The sequence below is a fragment of the Amblyomma maculatum genome, chromosome 2 (genome assembly GCF_055883805.1).
Source record: "Amblyomma maculatum isolate TAMU_Amacu chromosome 2, ASM5588380v1, whole genome shotgun sequence".
In the NCBI taxonomy this organism is placed as follows: domain Eukaryota; kingdom Metazoa; phylum Arthropoda; class Arachnida; order Ixodida; family Ixodidae; genus Amblyomma; species Amblyomma maculatum.
Window position 1 is genome coordinate 1597219 of NC_139345.1, and position 6995 is coordinate 1604213.

Below are 6995 nucleotides of genomic sequence, written 5' to 3' on the forward strand. Positions count from 1 at the left end.
CGTCCAAACTGGACCGAGCTCTCGCCCACGGTTGACCAAGATCTCGGTGTTTCATATTCGGCAACCCTACATGTCGAGCCCCACCAGCGCTTGCTATACGAAGGCATGGCGCCCTACGTTATACACTGATGCGGTATTTAAAGCATCAGCATCACGGAGTGGCCATCTGATACCGGCCGAAAGTGTCTATGGAAGGTGCAGCTGTGTCTTTGATGCAGAGTTGGTTTAGGACGGCTGCAAATTTTGACTCGCCGCCTTTGAACGAGGCCGGCGCCCTCGGTGCAGAAAACGGTGAATGACTATTCCTGGCCTTTCTCAGCGCGCGACATCAGATTAGCAGGGACAGCGAGAGCTCGTTACAACGGATGCTCGCGTGCACACCTCCTATTTTGCTTACACTACATTTCCCGTCTGGGAAAATTAGCGTACATGAAGATGCCAGACGTCTCGCTCATGTCGGAACGGAAACAAGAAAAAGCTACTTCGCGAAGCGTGCTGTGGTGAGCGACGGACGTAGAAAGGATCGCCGCCGCGGTCGCTGTTTTGACAGCAGCAGGCTGCGAGATGCTCCGTCGCGCCATGAGCTGCGCAAACGTTTACCGTCCGGCCGGTTCTCTCCCTGGCCTGTCTCACAAAGAAAATACCACTAGGCAGCGTGATTCCTCTCATCTTTGACTTTTTTTTTTTCTTTCATCTCACTTGGTGCCCGCCGCTTTCATTCTCCCCGACTTGTTTGCATCTGGGAACAAAAGGCACGCCGCTCGAACCGGGAGAGCGTTAGAGCGAGACTTTGTACAATTCCAGCTAAATTCGAGTTACACGGAATTCTCCCGACTGGACACAATGTGAAGAGTTCAAAGACACATACATGAAAGCTTCAAGCTGGGTTTGTGGGCAGTGGTCAGTAGCGACATGTTTGGCATCGGCGTCTTTGGAGGGGGATCGTCCTCGCAGCTACGGAGCCAACCTTGTGTAACCTTGCCCTTTGTGGGTGATGCTTCTGCATATTTATTGCAACGGCCCTGCGCAAGGTCCCATTGTGGCAGTGGTGACGTGTTCCAGAGCTAGGCCAGGTTTTTGGGTTAGTTTTGCTATATACAGTTAATGAACAACGGTCAGTAGTAGATCCACGTCAGCTAGAAACGGACGAGGGTACGTGTTTTTCTGGGCTCGTGCCCAAGCAAGTTCTAAGCTAACCCATTGTTGGCCACACCTTTGGAGTGCCTTTCGTGCTCGACGGCGCCACTGCAAAATTCGGACATTTATTCCGCATGTCGCAGCATTTGGAGGGAAAGCTAGATTCACATACTTAACTACTAACATCAAAACTCAAGAGAAGTCGAGAGTTGCAAGCCCGCAGGCGCAACAAACGGAGGGGTGCGCGTAGTAGTAGCTTATCTGACCGCAGCGCAAGGCTACCGGGTTGTTGCGCCACAGACACTATCACAGCTCCAAGAGGTTGGAAAAACAATGCGCCTATGTCCGCTGCAACTTTCGTTAACAAAAGCCGATCGAAGTATTGTCATTGGGAAATTGATGGAGGCTCGTGACTGCGCAGAGTGTATACGAGGGGAGGCTTGTTGTTGACCGCTACTGCGCAATGCCAACGTATATGCAGAGAAAGAAATACACTTTAGTGTTTTACTTTCCGGTGAAGGCACTGCGGTATCGCCCATGGATGTATTTACTTTCTTTATTTTCTGTTTAACCCTTCGCGATGGCTCAGAGAACGAGGCTGTCTGGTGGGGAGCCTGAAGGTATGGATTTTATTCCGGCAGCGGCGGCCAGCCGCCCTTGTACTGGCTGCGATGTCAGTGCGCGTTAAAAAACACGGGTGGTCGCAATTATTGCGACCCTCTACTGCGGCATCCCTAATAGCTGATGTCGCTATGGGATGTAGACTACCACGTACCATACCATACCATACCAAGGAGATCAGCGCTGGTTTAACTGTGCCGCTGTTTTTCGAGAATTCGGGGCCCCTTATAGTGTCGCGTAAAGACTGCGTAGAAACCGCATTTAGCACTTCCAGGCGGCTGTCTTTGGCATTTGTGCCACTGTCGTCGCTTTCATGGATGACATCTGTCGCTGAAGCCGACTGAATAGAAAGATCACTTTCAGACTGAGTTTTATCTAAAAAATATATATGATCGATTCATACACTCTGTCATCCGAGCGGTGTGTTTGTTTCGGTAGCGCTCTTTTGTGCACTGAATTCAGCGTATATGCATGCTAATATTAAGTCAGTGGACGAGCATTGCGTGTCCTTTCACGCCACATCTACATATAATGCCACGTTCATTACATGTTATGCTCACAGACGTCCGCAAATGAGGATGCAAAAAACTGTGATCACCTCTAGTCAGTTTAAGAAGGACGCAGATGCGTCCAAGAAAGGCGGAAAGGGGAAGATATGGCAGCACCTCAAAGACCGGCCCTTTACACTGGGAATGTTAAGTATAAGGCGGAGCGCATACCCCACCCTTCTTTTACAAAGCGGGTGCTTCTCGAAGTGAGACGACCACAAAGGCATACCGGCACTGCCCTTCATAATTTTTTTTTTTTTTGCATTTTTTTTAGAGTGGAATTGTTATATGCATACATAAAAGGTCAACTCCTGAGTTTGTCAGATGTCGGCGAATGACGTTCAACACCTCGCAAGGTCAAACTAGGACTTAGTAGTTTTGTGTTATTCAGCTACTCCGCGTAAAGTGCTTTCACACTAAAGAGAAAAAAAGAACATCCGAGCGGAGCGGATCCGAACCGACCCGGTTCAAACCCGGGTACTTGGGTTCAGTAGGCGAGCGTCTTAACCGCTGAGCCACCGTGGCAGAGGCTCATTATACTAGTATAGCTAGGTTTAAGTAGGATTAAGCACCCGCCCTTTTTTAATAGAAGGCTCGAACAACAACACATTTCCAGCACCTTCTCAACACCTCGTCCTTGTTTTCCTATTTTTTCCAGTGCCTGCGTGGTGAAAGAGGCCTGCGATGCTTGCTAAAAAAATAACTAAATAAATAAAGAACACGAAGTGGTATCGCAGGATCGCAACGGTGGCATCACCATAGGCAGTATTTTGCACAGCTGTGTGCCAAAAGGAAATTGCATTTAACATTATCGATGTTTCGAGTCCCCATGCGTGCTCCGCGATGGCCCTCATGCCGCGCTGAGGGCTCAAACTTACATAAGCATCGCTCAGTCAAAGTCACCGAAGGGCAGTCAAGAACTTCATTAGTGTTTGCGCTCAAGCAAGGTGGCGATTAAGCGAGGACTTTCACGTATTAATGACCCCTTCTCAAGGCAACCAGTTCGGTCACCTTTGCCGTTTGCGATACCTCATTGTGCGCGCTGGACGTCAGTCGCAGTAATTAAAAACAGCAATTAAGTCACCATTCTCGCGAATAGTCTAACTTCGATGCGTGTTGTAGCTGCGGCTGCACTTACTGCGGCGCAAAAAAGGAAAAAAAAAACAACAACAATTATGTTGTCAACACAATCTGCCTCATTTTTGATCGATCATTTGGTTAATGAATTAGTCATTTATATAATAATTCAACCCGTATTTTCAGCGTAAATGAAACAGGGAAGCGTGGCTACGCAGAATCAATTACCGCATAATATTTACAATATCTTATTTACCCTAGATTTAGAAAGAAATTACCTGGCGCCTCTATAATATCCTCTTTAACTCGGACAGTCTGCGGGCGGTGTCCGCGCATCCTCTACACTTTTTACTGCCAAAGCCTATTTTTGAAAATAATGCCGAGAACAAGGCTTACGGCCGAAACTCTCTGTCTCTCTCTCGCACGCACGCACGCACGCACGCACACGCACACACACACACACACACACACACACACACACACACACACACACACACACACACACACACACACACACACACACACACACACACACACACACACACACACACACACACACACACACACACACACACACACACACACACACACACACACACACACACACACACACACACACACACACACACACACACACACACACACACACACACACACACACACACACACACACACACACACACACACACACACACACACACACACACACACACACACACACAGTCCATACTTATGAACACGTCACGAAAGAAAGCTCTCTGCACGGATGCCCGAAATTCGATAGCGAAACACGAACGCGAGCAAAAGGCACTAGCCCACGCACTGCCTCCCTGGAAGTGGATAGTTTGTTTCTTCTAATCGGCCAGTGAGGCACACGGGAGTCTGAAAGTTTCAAAGGACGCTTTCCTTTACCTTATAGTTTGCTGCATTTGATTGACGCGCCCACAAACCTGCTTTGTTGTTATTAGCGAACACAAAGTACGACATGCACGTCATGCACGTGATGGCGAGCGGTGAAAGTTTCGCTTTTCCGGCAAACATTGCTGGATGCGTTGAAAAATACAACGCACGCGCCTGCTGTCAGATCCTGTCTCTGCTTCCTCTGTATATTATGTGTTCGCATGAGTGCGACCGGCGCGCCTTGTCTGAAATGGGAGATTCCATTGTGAAAACATAAGAGGGCTTATCATTTTACGGTAAGCTTTTGCTCGGTTCCGTAGGCTTCTCAGTTTCGTCGACTCGTTGCTTCTTCGTGTTAGCCTCGCTTCCTGCTTTCTTTCCCGATATGTCTACCTGTGGGGCGACGGGGATGCTCACAATTGGCTCCTTGAGTAACCTCGCAGACTTGTCAGATGAGCTTGACTGATAGGGCTCGGCGTTCGTCGGTGTTGCACGCTTTGCTGCATCGTTTCGCATGCTTTCACGAACTTCCACAGAGCTCCTTGGTAGAATTTTTTTTTTTTTTCACGCTTTCGACCCACGGACTGAAGCCAGAGTTATACAGCTACGTCTCATATATCAAGGCTTGCGTCTGTAATGAGCATGTTTTGTTTCACGCGGAAAACAGCTGAGTCGAAAAAAAAAAGAAGAAAAGTTTGCCCGAGAAGGAAGCAAACAGTAATCGAAATTCAGAGAGCGCCTTCCTCTGTTATTTGACCTTGCCGTTAACATAACAAAGCGGTTAGAATTCCGAACGAGAACGTTGTGGCGTCGTTTTACGAGTATCTAACTATTCTTTGGATAGTTATATGGCGAATACTCGCTATTTTAACCAACGACCTTCGCCCTGGCGCTGCTGGCAAACTCCTCGCGGATGGGAGCTCCTCACGTCACGCTCAACGCGAGCATGTGCAGCCCTGCTTCAGGAGGACGCTCATTCAAGTTGTGCCAGAACGCCCGCATGTTTCTAAAATTAACCAGGAGCGCCAGCTGATCGTGACAGAACTGGTGCATATGGGGTGGTGCAGTGGTAAGACGCCCGACTACTGTGCCGGAGTTCCCGGGTTCGAACCCGACCTCGGCGGCTGCGTTTCGATGGAGGCGAAACGAAGAGGCGTCGTGTGCTGTGCGATGTCAGCGCACGTTAAAGATCCCCAGGTGGTCGAAATTACTTCGTAGCCCTCCACTACGGCTCCTCTTTCTCTCTTTCCACTTTCATTCCCACCTTCCTCCCTTCCCTTACGGCGCGGTTCGGGTGTCCACAGAGCAAGTGTGACAGTTACTGCGCCTTTCCCTTCCTGTGAACCAATTTAACTTAACTTTAACCTCGGATCAACGCACAGTTTTACCAACTGTGTTTGCTTTTCATGCCCTTGCACTTGCTTCCAAGCTCTGTCAATGTTGCCATGCGCATTTCTTCTTCGATGTGCAGTGGGATTTAACAGACGGCGGCACTCCAGAGTGCATCGCACGCCGCCTTCGACCGGACCGCCGGGCGAAAGTTGCGGCATACGGCGCCTGTTTACGCGATCGTCGAGACGGGCGAACTGAGAGCCATTGAGTGAACCCAACGAAGGAGCCCAGCTGGTTAGCTGGGCTGCTTGTCATATCAGGAGGCTCACGCGCGCTTGTGGGATGCTCTCTTTCGCGGAACTCGCCGACCGGCAAAACAGGAGCCCCCCTCCCCTCCCTAGCTGGATGCTTGTGATGCTCGGAGGCGTCGCTTGCAGTGCCGTATATCTCGCCAGCGCGGCTCATTGTTTGCTCACGGCGACGCTTGAAACGCGGCCAAGTGCAACTGTTCCGCGCGCCAAGTCGGACTGCCGTTAACTCCCAGCTGTCGGAAGCTGACGCGCGCCGGCTCCGAGCCCGTTGCTAGGTAACGAGACCTCAGCTTCTTTCGCTCGCCTCTCGCAGGTTTCATTCTCTTTCTCTCGTCGCCTCAGTCATTCGCAGATGCGTCGACGGTGAGCTAACTAGACCGCACACGCAAAATTTGAGATTACACATTGTGACCCGTAGCTGAGCTCAGAACGTAACGCGTCATACACTAGCGTTGCCTTCATCTGATCGTGGCTTGAGAAGGCTAATATCCGCCATTTGAGAGATCAGCGACACTTTTTCTATATGTTGCCATAATTTTATCCAGTTGCTTGAATTTTCTGTTCTGCACTTGTGGCTTGATTTTCTGTAGGTGGATGTATACGAATCTGAAGACTAATCAATATTGCTTTTTTTTTTCTACACTTCGGCAAGGAGGCGCAGAACCCCGTTTCTGCAGCGTGCACGGGAAACATCGCGAGCTACAGGTATTCGAATCACCGCGTGCTTCGTTGCCTAAACTTGGTCCCGGATATCTCAGCTTTGCGTGCGACAAATGGATGGCGATGCCTCAAGCTGTTCGGCAAAATAGAGCCAGTCATTTGCTGCCTCCTTGGCGTTATCTCACCATAGTAATCGAACAGTAAGTAATTAAGCTTCTGAGGTTACCTCAAAATTAAACGGCGCTCACGGATGGCATGGACTCATTACCGCTACCAACTTTGGCAACTCCCACAGATGAGCCCTCTCTTCGGGAAGCGTGGTGGCGTTCAGCGACTCTGCCGAGATCATTCGTGACGAGCAGAACTGTACGAAGGATGGGCACTTATGGTCATTATAATAATCTGCAGC